Source organism: Monodon monoceros, unplaced genomic scaffold (genome assembly GCF_005190385.1).
Source record: "Monodon monoceros isolate NGI ecotype Baffin Bay Population unplaced genomic scaffold, NGI_Narwhal_1 Super_Scaffold_7, whole genome shotgun sequence".
Classification (NCBI taxonomy): Eukaryota; Metazoa; Chordata; class Mammalia; order Artiodactyla; family Monodontidae; genus Monodon; species Monodon monoceros.
Window position 1 is genome coordinate 102769081 of NW_021703784.1, and position 15051 is coordinate 102784131.

Sequence of the window (15051 nt, forward strand, 5' to 3'; positions counted from 1 at the left end):
TGTAGGCCTTTGACAGGATTGCCGAAGTGTCCTGTCCCCAGGACATGGTGACTGACTTTCCCCTGAGAGAGTGATTTGAGAGAAATAGCACCAAGTGGAAGCTATCATTTTTATGACACAACCTCAAAAGTCTCAATGCATTTAACAGCGGCCATGGCTCATGGGCCCAGCCGCTCCGCGGCATGTGGGATCTTCCCGGACCGGGGCACGAACCCGTGTCCCCTGCATTGGCAGGCGGACTCTCAACCACTGCGTCACCAGGGAAGCCCGTGGACATATTTTCAAACACAACAATTGGTAGGGTTTCTTTTATTCTGGATATGAATCTTTCAGGAGATACAAACATGGTGAATATCTTTGCCTACTCTGTGGGTTGTCATTGTGTCTCTGGAGGAAGAGGAGTTAATGGAATTCAGTTGATTAATTTTTCCTTTATGGCTAGCCCCTTACATATTACTTTGAAGAAAATCTCAAAATAATTATCTTGTTTCTTCTGTAAATATGTCAGTATAGATCTTTCAAAAATAAACTTTTTTTTGTTTTAACCATAACATAACCACAAAACTATAACATCTAAATAAAACTCCCACAAAGCAGTTGCTTGATACTATCCAGTACCTAGTCGGAGTTGAAATTTCCAATTGTCTCAAATGTGATAATTTTTATATATACAGTTTTCTAATTTTGGCAAATCAGGATCCGAATAAGGTCTACCAGTTAAAACAATTCCCCCTACCTCACTTGCCATCTGTGGAAGACCTCGATTTTTTTTGTCTTGTAGTATCCCCACAGTGTCCTCTGCCTTGTAAGCAGGTAGTTTGTAAGTTTCTCTGTTTGGGCGTAACCTTTCCTGCAGTCTCGCTCATGTGTCTTCTTTGGTTGTGATCTGTCTCTGGAGGTTGAATGTGGACCCAAATTGAAATTTTTAAAGGGCTTCCAACCTAAATCACATTGAAATCCATTCAGATTATAGTTCTAGACTTAAAATGTAATAATGTTTGTTTTGAAATGTACTCTGTGTGTTCGTGAGGCCATCTGAGAGTGCATTTTTTGTTTCTTTAGAAGACCCCACACTGACTGTAAGCCTTGCCCTCTTGAAGATACCACACCCTCTCTGGTAGTTTAAATGTTGCAGGGCATAACATAAGGTGGTGTGATACTTTTTGCAAAGCCCCACCTCCCAGGTTTTTTGTTTTGTTTTGTTTTTTCACTTGACATATTGTTGGTACGACAATATTATGTTAATTTCAGGTGTACAGCATAGTGATTGGATATTTAAATACATTACAAGATGATCACTACCTAAATCTTATTAATTAGACTTTCCATGTTAACCGTCTACTTTTTTTTCCCTCCTTATACTGTCCACTAGCTTTCCTTCTCTCATGGCTGATTTTTTGAGTTGTGATGACTAAGTTTTAAGGGTTGATGACTCAAAATCTTTTTAGGCCACCTTAAATTTCCAGTCTTCCCCAGTTTCTGACTTTCCCTTCTAGCAGAAAATTTAGCACCGAAAAATTACAAAAATTAATGACATAATTAGGATGAATGTTAGAGAAGCAGACAAAGTATTTCTTAGAATTCATGTATGTGTAAAGTTTCAACTTAGTTTTTCTTCACAGTTCTGAAACTGATTACTGTGATTGGAAGGAGCTGGGTAGGTAGGAGGAGATTGTCCCTTTGTATTGTTACAGTAGTTTAGAAGAATGTATTTGTGTATTATTTGTATAAATTCAAATGATTTATTGTAAGAATGCAAAATATGAAAAACAAAGAAGGCCTTTCTCTGACTCCATGTCATGGGTTTCCTTAATGAAAGGGTGACTGGGTGCAGTGACCCTGCCACGGTACCAGCTAGAAGTCAGGACACCTGGCTTTGGTGTGCTCTGCAGAGCAGGTCTCAGTATACATTTGTTGAATTAAAAAAAAAAAAGTTGTTTTAATACACATAGTATTTCATTTATTTTTTAAAATTTATTTTATTTATTATCATTTATTTTTGGCTGTGTTGGGCCTTCGTTGCTGCGCGCAGGGGCTACTCTTTGTTGTGGTGCGCAGGCTTCTCATTGCGGCGGCTTCTCTTGTTGTGGAGCACGGGCTCTAGGCGCGCGGGCTTCAGTAGTTGTGGCTCACGGGCTCTAAAGCGCAGGCTCAGTAGTTGTGGCGCACGGGCTTCGTTGCTCCACGGCATGTGGGATCATCCCGGACCAGGGCTCAAACCCATGTGCCCTGTATTGGCAGGCGGATTCCTAACCATTGCGCCACCAGGGAAGCCCAAATTGTACTTTAAAAGTGTGGTTCAACTTCAAGTAAGAGCTAAATTTTCAGTGTTTTGTTTTTAAATGAGTGTACATAAAGGATACCAATTGTTGACCATAATTCTTTCAGCAAATATCTGGGTGCCTGCCCAGTGCCAGGCCTGGTGCTTTCAATGCTTTGGTCACATGTGGTTTAAAAAGATGGCATGCTGGTGCCCTCAGTGAATCAGGACAGTGCCTCAATAGAGATACAGTGCAAGCTACATATGTAATCATAAATTTTCTAGTGGCCTTATGAAAAGGAAACAGGTAAAATTAATTTTAATGTATTTTATTTAACCCAGTAATACAAAATATTGTCAGTTCAGCATGTCATATAAAATTATTAATGAGATATTTTCACTTCTTTCTTTTGTACTAAGTCTTTGAAGTCAAGTGTATATTTTACACATACGTACTTCTCAGATCGAACTAGCTATGTTTCATGTGCTTAAAGCCTTATATGGCTACCACAGTGGACCGCATAGATCAGATTATCACCGCTGTTATTATTGCTCACATGGGGTGGCAGAGGTCACTGAATAGGAACGCAAGTAAACGGTGGCTTAAAGGGCCAGAGGAGATGCAAGGAGATGAAGTAGGAAGCTGTTTTTGTCCTCCGGGTGGTGGCAGAGGAAGATGAAGAAGGGGAGATACTCAGAAGATGGAGTTGACAAAATTTTGATGAATTGGATATTGGAAGGGAAAAGAGGAGCCAGACTCTGTCTTTTACAACTGGGGTGTGCCTTTTCTGGGACAGGGAGAACTTAGTGAGGAAAAGGTTTGGTTGCTGGTCAGTGTATGATAGAGAGCAAAAACCCGTTTAGGAGATACTAAATTTAATGTGCTTGCAAGACATCCAAGGGGAAATGTCTGCTAATAGTTGGGTACCTGTGTTTGAAGTGCAGAGGTGGCCTTAGTTGGTTTTATAAATTTGAATCTCAACTGTGTTTACAGAGGTATGTTTGAAAACCTGTGGAGACGGCTTCATTTATTCAACAAAACCATTTTTTTTTTTTGAAGTCTCCCCAGGCCTTGTTTCGGTTGCTTCGGCAACAGGGTGAGTAGAAGACATGGAAGTGGACACCCCAGCCACTGTAGTCAGCTGGGGAGAGTGTACCTAGGTAGTGTCCACAGTCTGAATCCTGTGGGAACCTCTGCCTCGGAGGAGACCGAGAGGTGGCCAGTGAGAAATCAAGGTGGGTGTGATCTCAAAGAAGCCAAGTGAGGAGAAGGTGCCAGTAAGGAGGGTCTCCTGGTGAACAGTACTGAATGCTCCCGAGAGCGAGGTTGAGAGGAGGACAGAAGAGTTTCACTTAGATTTAGCCCCATCTGGAGGTCACTGGTGACTTAAAAAGGCAGTTTCAGTTGAGTGGTACAGATTGGAATGAGCTGAAGAGGGAATGCTTTGAGACAAAGGGCTCCTTTTCTTACTTTTAAATAACCACTACAAACCATTGAGGAGACAGGCCCAGTAGAAAAATGAACAAAGGATATAAACAGACAGTTGGCAGAAAAGTGAAGTATAAATGGCTCTTAGACATGAACAGTGCTCTTAAGAGAAAAAGACGTTGTTGGGCAAGGGTGTGAGGAACCAGGCATACATACTTCCATTGGTGGTGGGAATGTGGATAGCCATGACCTCCAATGGCTATTGTGCAGCTAATTAGAAATGAACATTATTTAATCCAGCAGTTCCACTTCTGGGAACCCTGGCATTTTTTGGTGATAGTGAAAATTGAAAACTAAATGGTCCATCAGTGGTGGCCTGATTAAATCAACTGTAATGTAAAGGAAAGTCAGTATCAGCTAAAACTTTTTTTTTATTTTTTGGCTGCGTTTTCGCTTGCTGTGCGCGGGCTTTCTCTAGTTGTGGCGAGTGAGGGCTACTCTTCGTTGCGGTGCATGAGCTTTTCATTGCGGTGGCTTCTCTTGTCGCGGCGCACGGGCTCTAGGCGCGCGGGCTTCAGTAGTTGTGGCACGCAGGCTCAGTAGTTGTGGCTCGCGGGCTCTAGGACACAGGCTCAGTAGTTGTGGTACATGGGCTTAGTTGTTCTGCGGCATGTGGGATCTGCCCGGACCAGGGCTCGAACCTGCGACCCCTGCAGTGGCAGGAGGATTTTTAACCACTGTGCCACCAGGGAAGTCCCGCTAAAACATTTTATTCTTCAAAAGGTAGAATTTGGTTTTGTTTTTTCTACCATGCTATAAACCAGGGACTTTGAGAGTGATTCTTTCCCCCCATTTTAAAAGATTGAAAAAAATATCAGTGGGTCTGGTATAGGCACAGAAGGTATGTGAAAATATGCCTTTGAAGAGCGATGTTAAGCCTGTCATTCTCTCTTGACTTTCTGCCTTTTAACACACTTCACATGAATTATTAGTCTATATTCCCATCTGCAGATACCTGTTAGGGTTCTTTTTAAAGGATCCTGTCCTGTTTTATATACGTTCTGAGCTGTATACCACAGGAAAGATGGGTATAACATATCTTACCAGCTTCATGGATGAATTCACACTCCAGTTTGCCTTATTGCATCTAAAAATAACAATAGTTCCTATCGTGAGAGCATCATTTTACTTGGTTTGGATCATTGATAAAGTAAGCGAGCATCTGATGTTGTCTGAGAAAGCTGGATGTAGCCATGGTGATTATACTACAGCTGCCTGATGGAGGAGGAAGACTTCCTTTGTCCACCTTCTGTGAGGGAAGGGACAGTACAAACCTCTGTGTGCTATATGTTCTCCTGCCACCTACGTTAACCCGGTTTTACTGATCTTCCTGCTTTGTAGAAAGCAGCGTGTTCACATATGGACTTAAAGCAAAAACAAAAAACTGGGTACACCCTAATAGACCAAATCAGTCTCCCAGCAGAGTACATTGATATTGTAGTGGGTTGGCCAGAAAGTTCAGTTAGTGAATATGTTGTTCAATAAAGTTCTTCGTGAAAATGAAAAATGTATCTTTTATATTTACTTAAAACCGAACAAACTTTTTGGCCAACCCAATATAACTTTAAATTCTCTGTCATTGGGACTCTCTACTTTAAGATCTTGTTTAAATTTAATTAATTTCATTTAAGAGTTTGAGTCTGTGGTTATTCATTGATTCCTTTTTTTCATTTCTTAGAGTATCCTGGTTTCACTTATATTTCTTCTTAGAGCCACAAGGAAGAAGTAGTTGAGAGTTTGAAGCATTTTAAATGATCGTTTAGTCTAATCATCTCATTTTACAGATATGAAAACAAGCTCAGAGAGATGAGTTTACTTGCCCAAAGGTTGACTGAACTGAATGCATGTTCTCTTGGTCTTCCCCATTAAATTTGGTGAAGTGAGGAGTAATATGATACCCTTGTATCATCAGGGTGAGGTAACCTGCCATAACTTTGAGGTGGGTGTGTGGTTTTATTTTTTTGGAAAGATTTTTATGTATTTATTTTTTGGCTGCGTTGGGTATTTGTTGCTATGCACAGGCTTTCTCTAGTTGCGGTGAGCGGGAGCTACTCTTCGTTGCGGTGCGTGGGCTTCTCATTACGGTGGCCTCTCTTGTTGCGGAGCACGGGCTCTAGGTGCGTGGGCTTCACTAGTTGTGGCACGCAGGCTCTAGAGCGCAGGCTCAGTAGTTGTGGTGCACGGGCTAAGTTACTCCGTGGCATGTGGGATCCTCCTGGACCAGGGCTCGAACCCGTGTCCCCTGCATTGGCAGGCAGATTCCCAACCACTGTGCTACCAGGGAAGCCCGGGGTGTGTAGCTTTAATTACACTGCAACAGTTTTAATGAAGGCTTTTTTTTCCCTTCGGGTCCTAGTTGCGGCACGTGGGATCTTTGTTGCCTCATGTGGGATCTCTTTAGTTGTGGCATGTGGTCAGGGATCTAGTTCCCTGACCAGGGATAAAACCCAGGCCCCCTGCATTGGGAGCACAGGGTCTTAGCCACTGGACTGCCAGGGAAAGTCCCGAGACTTTTCATTTATATGCTGCACTAGTTTATTTTTAGTCATGGAGACAATCTAATGGAACTCTCTTTATATTTTTTGGTTGAGAAAGTTGAAGCCTAGAGATGTAAACTTACTCAAAATTGTAGACCATAAACATTTATCCTGTGCTTAGTTTTTAATGTGAGTCGGAGCAGTGCTGCCCAGTAAAATGGTATTCTTTGTTTGTCAGCGTGGCTATTTAAGTTAAAAGAAAATTGAAAATTTAGTTCCTTAGTCTTACTGGCCACATTGCAGGTGCTCAGTGGCTGTGTGTGGCAGGTGGCTTACTGTATTGTACAGTGTAGGTCTAGAGCATTCCCCTTAAAACAGTTTTTTTTGATAACTTTGAAGTTTTAGTGGTGGGCACCAAGAGTTACGAGTATGATTAGAATTGCCAACTAGAAATCAGGTTTGTGTTTAAATGTAGGAGGAAAAAAATCACTCAGAGCTTGTGGCAGTGCTATAACCGGTTGTGACTTGGGCCCTTTCTTGGTTCATATTTCATCTGTTCTTTAGGATAGTAACCAAGAGCCTATATGAAGAAGGGCTTTTCCTTTTCCATCTGTCAGGTATCTTGGTTTGCCAGTTGAAAATCCCATCCTTGGGTTGAATTTTCAGTGATAACATTCATTCATCTTCATGCTGCTTAGCATGTTTTCCAGTCTCTGTACTTCTATTTCACATATTAATCACTTGGTTACTAAGATGCCCTACAAAAAGTTTGATGTCTTTCTTTTGTACTTAGGATTATGGAAGTTTTTACATCAAATTAAGCTTGATGTGTAACCATGGCTGAGCCAGCTAAGTATAGCTTTGGCGATTGGAATCATGTATAGTCTTTTGTACCATTGCTATACATCTCTGCACACTGTTGTTGTTGTAAGAGGCAGCGTTGGATTTCTGGGCTTTACTTTGGATGCTAATTTACTAATTTATGATTTGGCTCGATTTTAATAGCGACTTAGATTGGTTTGGCTTTCATGTACGATGGCAGTGATTTGAGTGTCCATTAGGGTGCATAGCCGGACGATGACGTAATCCAGTCAGGTGCCAAAGTTTTTACTTAGTCCTTTACGTACCTGATTTTGCTTTTAAAAGGTGGTAGTATGGATTTACCTTGGGTGTTTTATACTTTAAAAAGCAGTCTTTTTGCATTCTTGTCACAGTAATTTCTGATTAATGCTTTAGAAGCCTGTATTCTTGCCACAGCTTGTATTAAATTGATTGGTTCTGACATTAGCTGATAGTTACATATATGTGGGTGTCTGTAGATTAGATATAAAATACACGCACGTATACTGAAAGATGCCTCTGAAGTCATCCAGATGATGTCCAATTGTGAGTGGTTGTGTGCTCGTTTTTCATGATTTTTGTGGTCAAAATATGGGTTTGTTTTTTTTTTTTTTTAAATTTACAGTGTGCTAGGCATTGAGGATAAAATGGTGAGCAAGACCTCATAGAGATGGAATATCTTGCCATCTCATTATCTTGCATCTCTTTAGACTTGGGTGTTTTGGAGAGCATTTGTGAGCACATTTGCAGAGATAGGATCATGGAGATCCACATTAAAATGATAACTCTGATTGAGCTGGCCTACCTTAGGGCTCCCTGATGTTAATAAGAGTAGACTTGCTTGCTTTTGTGGGTCCAGGCTCTAGGTTGTATCACCTGTCTGTAACTGAGAGGTTGTCTTTAGTTGTTTGTGTATGATATGTGACACAAGGAGAAAATATTTTCTTGCATGTTATGTAATAGCTACGGCTTCCTCTTGTGAATTTGCATTTGTGAAGAGTATCATGGAATTTATGGTAAAAAATCATATGAGAGCATAGGGAGCAGGTTATTATTCCTTTTTCCCCAAAGTGAGTTTTTAAAAAATAAATAAATTGAGGGTTCATTAAGGGTTATTTGGAGTGTCCTTTCTTATTATTCTCAGTGATAAAATGGGAATAATACTTAAGAGGTTTGGGAAGCATGTGTATAATGCTGGCACAAAGGGTTTGTAAGGGTAGATATTCATTCTTGCTATTCTTGAGTTCTGTGACTAAGCAAGTACATATTTAGATACTCTTTAGCTGAGAATCTGTTCCTTTGCTGTTTTAGGCTAAACCAGCCCTCATTCTTTACTGATATTTTTATAATTATGTTCTTACATTCTCTTCATTGGCCTTAATCAGGGTCAGTAGTATTGGAAAGAGGAGACCCTTTTTGATAGAGTTATGTTATATGCCTATTGAGGAAGATGTGGCTCCTTTAAGGAATGATTGGCAAAAATAAATACAAAAGTAAAAGTATATTATCTTTAAAAAAAATCTTGTTTTCCTTTTTTGAGGGGCCCCCTCTGGATCCATTTCCTCTGAAAGAATAATCTAATGATATCAACTGCTATAGACTGAATGTTTGTCTCCCCTCTAACATTCACATGTTGAAACCTAATCCTCAGCGTGATGGTGTTGGGAAGTGAGGCCTTTGGCGGGTGATGAGGTGTGAGAGTGGAGCCCTAATGATTGGGATTGGTGATCCCAGAGAGTTCCCTCATCCCTTTCTGCCGTGTGAGGACACAGAAAAGGCTGTGGTCTGTGAACCAGGACGGGGGTCCTCACCAGACGCTGCAGATGCTGTGACCTTGGACTTCCCAGCTTATAGCCGTGTGAGAAGTAAACTTCTGTTGTCTGTTAAGTCATCCAATATATGGCATTCTGTTATAGCAGCCCGAATGCACTGTGACGTCAACTAGTAAGCTATGTATTATATTCTTTATTAGCAAATCTGTATTCTTCCTCCTTTAGCTTGTATGACATTGTGCTGTTGCTCCCACTGCCTTTCAATAGTCTGCTCTCTAGCCATGCCCCTTTCTCATTTTTGTCCTTTAATCATGATGTAAAACTTATGGTTTCCTAGTAATTAAATATGGGGGGAGAATTCCTCCTTTTTCAGTTTCTGTATTCTTTGGGAAGAACTTTTCATCATCCTTATGGATTCCACCATCATCTGTATGTTTTAACTTTTAACACAAACATTTGTTTCCAGCTTAGTTAGGTTTTTTCCAGTGGGCTCATGTCATAGTTTGTCTGGATACTGTCAGTTCAGTTCGTTCCAGGCCAGGATCAGGAACTCTTTTGTCTTCATTTCTAAAACAGTGCTTTTCTCGATTCTCCTTCACCATCAGCACCCTCTTGGGACCCACAGGCTTAAAGCAGAATTATTTTTTTCCATTTTACTTCTCTCTCCATTTATTATTTCACCAAGTCCTGCTTCATTCTTTCTGTAATTTAATTTGCCCTTGTCCATGGCCACTGGCACCATATTTAAAGCTTTGATTACTTTATTTTTATATTAGATTCATAAATTTATTGAAAGAGGAAGAAAGTTTAGCGTTAACTTAGTCCAGCTCCTTTATTTTGTAGATGAAGAAATGGATACTCAGGTCAAATGACTTGCCTTAGGTCACACAACTAATGAGTAGCTGATGTTATAGTTCTCTGGTCTCAACATTTAATACTCCCTCCCAGTCTAGCATTCTTCTTAAAATTTTATTTGAAAAAAAATTTTGTCAGTTTTGCATATCTCCATTTAAGAGTGAGCTAGCTTTAGGAGGTTGGATAAGATGACAGCACTTTTTAGCCACCCCTCCCTCTTTCCCCCTTCCCTGAAGGCGACTATATTACTTAGAACTCTTTTAGCCAGTTAAAAAACACATATTTACCTCCATATGTGTGAAGAGCATACTGGAAGAGTTCATAATTACATGCATGCTTGCTGATTTTTTTAGTTTTAAGCACATCTATTGATTTCCCTTTCTGAAAAGATATGGAAGATAAGGATTAGCTTACTCTTTTTCCCTCACTGCACCCTCTTCCCCACATTCTGTCTTCCCCATCTTTCCAATACAGTTTTATTGCAATTTTGGTTAAATCAATATTTATCCATTATTACTTGGGATGCTATTTATAATGTCAAGTAGTAAATTATAAATACTTTTCCTAAACAACTTCTGGTATTCCTTGGAAATGTTGTGTCAACTTTTTTTTTTTTAATGTATCACTAATTTAGCCTCACACTTTTCACCAGTTACATGTTCAGGTATTCCATCAGCTTTATCTTTTTGAAGAAATTTTTACCTGCTCCAGACTGGACGGCTTGTCCTCCCTGCTGGGAACACGTTGCCTGCTGGGACCCTGGGAGTTCATTTTGCCTCTCTCCTTCATTGAATTTCCTGTTCCTGTTTCTCTGTTGTTTTAGTGGAGCACAGTCTCTAGTAGTTTTTCTGTGAGGAAGGGGGTGTGAGAGGGTAAGTTTTTTGAGACTTTCTGTGTACTCTTGATTGATAGTTTGGCTGGGTATAGACTTCTGGGTTGGAAGTCATTTTCCTAATGTATTAGTCTGCTACTTATTCTCAGTGCCCTTTTAAATAATATCCCTTTTTTTTTTAAATTTGATGGATACATTAACTTATATTTCTGAGGATAATTTTTTTAATGTACTCTTTTTCTTGTATAGTCTTTCCTCCATCCTGCATTTTTCTGTTTTGTTTTGCACTCTACGTTTCATGATAGAGGCTTTCCTGAGATGTTATTAGAACCCGTGGTTTTCGTTCACATTTAAAGTTGGGGTATATACACACACAACACATAGAGTTGAATCATATGAAATTGCCATTCTTTCTCAGCTTTGTTCACTATCTGTGAACATACTTAGTTCTCAGATCTTCATTTCTAAATCACACCCTCCACTAAAAGGAACCAGGGCTCCTTGGAGAAATGGGTGATTTTAGAGCTGGGGCAGAGAATGTACAAGATTAATCTAGAACATGTTGTTATGCAAGGAAATAAGGAAGTACTCAAAAAACATGGAAAGCACACAGTCCTCTGCTTGAAGGGGTTCCCACTGGCCAAATCTGGGATAACTTGAGCATCAGAATGAATGGTGATATTAATAAATAAAATAAGAATCCGTGAGTCCACACTGATAATGAATTAAAGAATGAATGGGAAAAAGGGAACATAACCTTACTGGAATTATAATGTCAACTGATAAGTTTAGAAGGAACAGTAGATTTACAAAATAAACATCGTTTTATAACTGTCAGTAACAGTTGATTAAGACAAGAATTGCCAGTGGATGCTTAAACTATTGGGTGAGTGTTTTAAGAACATAATCTCAAAATATCTTCCTACAGATTATTTACTAGTTAATTACTAAGGGGAAACTGGTTATTTTACAGTGGAGAAATGAGGCAAATATCATCTTAACCAAGTGATCAAAATCCCAATAATGGGACACACAGACATTATCTTACTACTTATGTGATACTCTAGGAAAAACAAACCTCACTTACCACTTGTGTGGTAGTACTGCCAGATATTTATACCCTGTATTCTTCAAAGATGCCAGTGAAAGACAGAGAATTGCTGAAGAACTGTTTCAGATGGAAACATGACATTAGGTGTGATCCATGATCTGGATTGAGGTGGAGGGGGATTGCCGTAAGGGACGTAGAGCAGTTGGCGGAATTGGAATGTGAACTATAGAGTCTGTATGGGACAGTTAATGTGTTGCATTCCTGACTTTACTGTGGTTGTGGAAGAGAATACCCTTGTTCTTAGGAAATACACAGTGAGCTATTTAAAGGTAAAGGACATGATGGCTGCAGAAGATGGATGGAAGAGCAAAAGTGATACAGTGGTTAGTTGTGAATCTAGGTGAAGGCTCTGTGGGAGCTTCTCGTACTGCTCTTGCAGCTGTTCTGCAAGTTTACAATGAAGACTTTTAAAGAAAAGATTGAAGTGAGGGTGGTTGATTGGAGCCCCCATTCATGGGTGGGGGCTCAGTGGCTGTGAACCTTTCAGCAGTGTGATGAGCTGAGCTCCCTTGGTTGGGAAGTCCCCAGTGTCAGGATTTTCAGGTGTTTGTTTCTTGAGGTCAGTGATTAGAAGACACTTTCAGTTTTCATCCTGGCTGGGAATGTCAGAGCCCAATAGGAGAATCTGGCTGGAGGTGGGGTGGGCAGTTGAGGGGGCCTGTCTCTGCATTCTTTCTGCAGTTCACACAGTCCCTGTTTTCACTGGCAGGCCCACCCTCAGCTGTGCTGGAGTCACCATCCTTTTTGGCTTCCTTCTGTCATCTGATGGGGCTGGGAAGCACAGAAGAAGGCAAGGAGATTTGGGAATCTAAGTGTTCATTAAATAGCTTTTTCAACTAATATTCCTTTTGCTCCCTAATTTTGTTGGTTCTTGGGATTATGCCTTTAAAAAGCAAGACAAAACAACCAAAACAGTTCTTTTACTGTACTTTTAGAGGCATTTCAATGTGTGTTCAATATACATTCTTTACCCAGGAGTCCCAATAGTGCATTTATATACCATTTCATTCTGTTTTGTATCTTTTGATCTTGTTTCCCACATTTTCACAATTTAGAAAAAACCAGATTTCTTATCATCAATAGTATAGACCCTCTCTTTCCCGTAATTAGTCTAAGGGAAAAGACTGAACAATTAAACAAAGACCTTTTTCCAGAAAAGTGGGTTATGTCTCAGCATACTTGTTACAACTTAATAAGCACCTGGATTTGTGATGCTCTGAGCGGGTTGACAGCTGTCTTATCTTTTGGCTTCCCCGGATGGGAGTGTGCAGCACAGTGAGGCAGGCAGGTTGGTACAACTCTGCTGAGAGCCTGTGATTGACTGACTGGCTTGGAAGTGGGTGAAGTGGGTAATTTTTTTTTTTTTTGGCTGCATTGGGTCCTTGTTGCTGCACGTGGGCTTTCTCTAGCTGCGGCGAGTGGGGGCTGCTCTTTGCTGCAGTGCGTGGGCTTCTCATTGCGGTGGCTTCTCTTGTTGTGGAGGGCGGGTTCTAGGCATGCGGGCTTCAGTAGTTGTGGCCCACAGGCTCAGTAGTTGTGGCTTGCAGGCTCAGTAGTTGTGCATGGGCTCTTCCTTGCTCTGCAGCATGTGGGATCTTACCCGACCAGGGCTCGAACCCATGTTGCCTGCTTTTGTAGGTGGATTCTTAACCACTGCACCACTAGGGAAGTCCAGAAGTGGGTGATCTTGGCTGGTGGGAGAAAAGATTGTAGATCAGTTGAGGGTCCTACAGCTACTCAGATTAAATGTCAGATGTATGTATGTGTGCGCAGGCGTGTGCATTTTGTGGAGTATATAACTTCATTGGATTTTTAAAGGGGTCTGGAACCCCTAACACAGAGTGGTTGTGATGGGACTAGAATTACCTATGACATTTAGAAATGTACTCTTTACACTAACATGCTAAGTTGGTCATGTCTAAACACTGTGGTGGCACATGATCTGTTCTTATGATTTAAAGCAAAAATTTAGGTGATCAATTAAACACTTTTTTAAGTTTTTGTTGAGAAAACATTTCACTGGTAAAATGTTTTTTAGAGTCAAATATTTTCTTCATTTTAAACTAGGTTTGTTACAGTTTTTGTTGATTCATTTTGTTTCTTTTAGAAAGTGGTTAGCATTGTTTCTATTTATTTTGAGGGAAAATGTTGAGCTGATCAGAATGTAGTGTGAATTTTGTGGAACAAAGGCATTAAATAAATGGCATTTATTTTGAGATGCCTTGTAGACTGCACCCTTATAGGATTTCTGATTGGTATATTGTCCATAGTTTGTGTCTTTTCCTGCAGTATTTAGTTATAAATGAAGTGCCTTGGAAGACAGTTTAAATTTATAGTCCTTTCATGTGAAGCATCTGGTTAATTCACATTAGAGACAGGATTCGGCTGCAGCTAGTACTTAAGTGAACTTAATGTTCTGCTCATAGTTCCTAGTAAGTTACAGTTGTTTAAAGGTATTACGCGGGGCTGCTTGGGGACATTTAGAGGGAGATACTTCTAAAACTTGTTTTAGTGTTGTAAAATATGGTGCCTTTGTAGTTAACCCTGTGTTGAGTAAGAATATCATTGATGTTTTCATAAGACAAAGATAAGCATATGTATTTTTTCTTATTTGCTCACTGATAGTGCTCTTACTGTGTATCTATTTCTGGGTTATTGTTTAGTGTAGGATAAAAGCTTAGGTAGAGGGATGACAGTGCCTTTTTTCTTCTTGTTACATAGAAAAAAATTCAATTAGCTAGTACTTTTCAATCCTCTGAGGTATAGTTGTGTGTGAATGAAGACCTTGAACCAGTATTTTTAATGGCAGCTCTCATCCGAACAAAAGAGAACACGTTGTCATTTTTGCTCTTTTTTTCTTTATAGGGGAACTTCTGTTTCATGTGCACCATCCCGCTTTATTCTGCTAATCTGCTAATGCAGTAAATTGGAAGACAACCGTTGCCAGGATAACCTGTAATGGGCAAGGAGCCACAGAAAAGAAAACATTTCTTTTAATTTTTAAACTTGGTTTGAAAGGTAAGGTCACTAAAATTATGAGGAGTTTCCTTCCATGAGTTACATCAAGGAAAGCAGTTTTCTGACTTGAGACCCTGGAGTCTAGGTGGACCTGGCCTGGGTCATCACTTTGAGCCAGGTACCACCTGGCTCCGTGGCGCTATGGTATTTTTAGGAAGTTAAATAACAGGCTCTGTAGTTTGCTCTGGTATGTCGTAGAATCTGCAGCACCCATGGGATTCCCAGTTTCCACGGGATGGGGTTTGGGGTGGGATTGAGCTGGGCCCTAAGGACTAGACAGGCCTAGCAAGCTGAAGTAGCATGCCAGAGAAAGACTGCTAGTAGCGACCCAGCTACTGCTTCTAGGTCACGTGTGTGTGTGTGTGTGTGTGTGTGTGTGTGTGTGTGTGTGTGTGTG

The 15051-nt window shown here is 40.4% G+C and overlaps 1 protein-coding gene across 12 annotated transcripts in view; it reads left to right on the top strand.

The window, feature by feature from the left end:
• PPP6R3 (protein phosphatase 6 regulatory subunit 3) overlaps positions 1-15051 on the top strand; it is a 126904-nt gene that overhangs the window by 24103 nt on the left and 87750 nt on the right. For all 12 annotated transcript variants that reach the window (XM_029207515.1, XM_029207504.1, XM_029207514.1 and 9 more), the window contains one exon: positions 14502-14654. The gene's annotated coding sequence lies outside the window, so the exon portion shown is untranslated. The remainder of the gene's footprint in view (positions 1-14501; positions 14655-15051) is intronic.